General features: G+C 38.2%; 1 pseudogene; it reads right to left on the bottom strand.

Annotated features, from left to right (window-relative positions):
* Positions 1–2101: 2101 nt before the first annotated feature.
* LOC127235480 (40S ribosomal protein S6-like) lies at positions 2102–2858 on the bottom strand (annotated as a pseudogene).
* Positions 2859–3233: the final 375 nt, after the last annotated feature.

Here is a 3233-nt window from a genome sequence, read left to right as displayed (position 1 = left end):
AGTGTTCAACACCGTGCTTCAAATAAAATAAAATATAAAATAAAATAAAATAAAAACCCAAAACAAAAGAACTGAATAAAGAACACAGTCTGTTTGATAAATAAGTGAATAAGTTTTATAAATTCCTAAGTTTATTCAAGCTAGCAAAAACTGATTTGAAGATGTATGTCTAGACTCTTTGTCATTATCAACTTTGTTAAGCCTTAACTGTTTGGATAAACTGAATCATACAAGAAATAGATATTCTGTGTAGGAACACTATTGAAAGGACCAGGAAAACAGGTTTTCAGTCTCTCCGAGGACTGCATTTATGTTTTAAAGCTTTATTGTGTTACCAAAGTGTTGAGGAATAATAGTTTAAGATGTGTTACTTGTTTATGTTGCATTTGTTTAACTCCATGAAGCTGTGTAACTGTGCCTGTCTAAAACACCTGGTAAAGAGCTGAACAGCCAATACTGAGGCAGGGGAGAGGAGTAGGTGGGGGCTGGCAGACAGAGAGGATAAATACGAGGTGAAATCTGAGAGAAGGGAGCTGAGGATCCAGAACGAGAAAGGAAGGAGGAGGACTTCAGGGACAAGCCACTGAACTACCCAGCCACCCAGCCAGACATGGAGGAAGAAGTAAAACAAAAAGTCCAGGTCCAGAGAATAATAAAATCCCCGAGGCCAAAGATAGATAGGACACTTTAAGTTAAGAAAAGCTGGCAAGAAGCTAGCCAAGCTAAGTCCGGGCATTCATAACTAAGAATAAGCCTCCATGTAATTTTATGTGGGGGCTGGGTGGTGGCCTCCATAAAAGAACAAAAGCAATCAACCACACTAAAGAATCTTCAACTGAAACTGTGATCAGGAAAATAAGCTTCCTAGTTTCTCTGTGCTAAAGTTTCTTCCATTCAAACTATTTAAGGCTCAAACTTAACAGGGATGAAATTGTAAAATCATAAGCTTATGAAAGCTACTAACTTGTCAATTGTTAATCAAGACATAAATGTTAATGGTCTGTTTATAAATGATCACATTCCTTAAAGTGCTTGGAACTGTTTAAGTCATGCTAAATACAAATGTAATTCATTTACAGAGACAAGTTTTAGCCTTCTGTATATGCTGCCAAGGTTAAACCTGAAGCAAGTGACAGAAATCAAGTAAAGTTTTAAAACCAGTTATATTTAGAGAGATCTGCTGAATATGGCACGTAAAGTGTTTAATAAAGTGGCCAAAGGCTGACGTTGCGTTGTGTGGCAGCTGGTAGACTTAGCACTGCCTTTGTGACAACCGCAGATGGATGACCTCTGCCCCCAACAAAGACATCGAAATTACCATGGAGTATCCCAGGCTGAGTGTCCAGGAAGTGGGTAATTCTGTCATTTTAATTGGTACAGAGGCCACTTGATCTGTACTCCCTGGTCAAATGTATCCTCAGATCTCTGTGATGGCCTTGATGAAGGACTCTAGTTTTATCAAACAGTTTAGCAGCATCAAGAAGACCTCAGCCAGTCCCTCTCATGAAGTTACACTGTCAGGTTAGTCCATTCATAACTAAAATGTCTGCTTTCACTTTAACAATTTTTTTGGCTTTACAATAAGTTTGGGTACAAAAGATAGAAAGTTACTTGATAATACAAGTAAAAAAAATGGAAGAAGTTTAAATTACTTGAGTTTCTTAAATTTAAAAACAAAGATTTATGGTGGAGTCTCAACTACCTACCAGCCTAACTTGGTTTAATATGTAAAAATATGGCCTCATTTTGCCTAGACTGGGTCTCTCTACTAGCTTGCCCATTGAGAAAAGGCAACTTGAACAGTTTTCACCTTGTTTACAGCTTATATGCTGAGAAAGACAAAACCACAAATCAGAGTTCAATGTAAAAGCAAACTCAAGCTACCATGCTGTTGTCTTGGGAAGTGATTCAAAGTATGTAAAAATTATATTTCTACTTCAAGATTAGATATAATGTTGATTTCAAAGTTCAAGGTTTAACCTTAATAAATAGAACTCTGATACATTATTAGTCCAGCCTTGGTAACCGTTATAATAAGCACATGCTATTAATACTCCCCTTTTTTTCAATGTATGATTATTTATTTGTTACCCTTAGAGACTTATTTTTGGCTGGACTCAGACTTGGAAGTAGACGCTCTCAGAGAGGACAGCCTGCGTCCTTTGGCGATCTGTTCCTGGCGCTTTTCTTTTGCTTCCTTTATTCTCTTGGCCAAAAGTTTAGCATATTCTGCAGCCTCCTCCTTGTTTTTCTTTGTACGTTGTTTCTTCAGAGCAATACGACGGCGTTTGTGTTGCAGGACACGTGGAGTAACAAGACGCTGAATCTTGGGTGCTTTGGTTCTGGGTTTCTTACCTTCTTTGTTTAAAGGCTTTCTCACGACATATTGGCGGACATCATCTTCTTTAGAGAGATTAAAAAGCTTTCGGATTCTGCTAGCTCTTTTAGGTCCCAACCGACGAGGAACAGTAGTATCTGTCAGTCCAGGAATATCCTTCTCTCCTTTTTTTTTTTTTTACTATGACCAAGTTGAGAATGCTCAGATTGGCATCCACAATGCATCCTCGAACAGACTTGTGCTTCCTCTCTCCAGTTCTCCTTGGTCTATAACATGAATGCCCCTTACTTAACAGCAGGCGCACTCTGCCATGGGTCAAAACACCTTGCTTCATGGGAAAACCTTGTTTGTCATTCCCACCCCTGATTCGGACCACATAACCCTTCCACTCTTCACCCAGAGCATCAGCAGCTACTTCTGTGGCCATGCGCTTCTCCTAGAACGTACGAAGCTTGCACTCATCGTCCACTTCGATGAGCTTCTGGCAGCCGGTGACGCGGAAGGAGATATTCAGCTTCATCTTCACACAGCCGACCGCACCATACCCCCCTCCCCTTTTTTTAAAAATCATAGTCACAGACTCAAATTTTTAAATTTCCTTTGGAGATAACAAGAATAATTAATTTTTAAAGTGACAAAAACTTACTTTAAATCTTCAGAAAGAAACTCCATTTTGGGGTCCTATATTTTAAATTCAAATTCTTATAGCAAAGAAAATAAATTCATTTCCATTTTAAAGTGTGTGTATTTGTATGTGTGTGTACTGGGCCAGGCCATTTTTATCACTATGAATATGAAACAAATTAAACATTGTAAAAGGCCCTATAATATACTCAGATGTTTAACAAACTTTAATTTTGCTTACTGTAGTTAAAGATACCCAAAGATTTGCATT

The sequence above is a fragment of the Phodopus roborovskii genome, unplaced genomic scaffold (genome assembly GCF_943737965.1).
Source record: "Phodopus roborovskii unplaced genomic scaffold, PHOROB, whole genome shotgun sequence".
Taxonomy (NCBI): Eukaryota; Metazoa; Chordata; class Mammalia; order Rodentia; family Cricetidae; genus Phodopus; species Phodopus roborovskii.
Note: the sequence above shows the minus strand (reverse complement) of the source record. Positions and strands in the feature narration are given on the sequence as shown.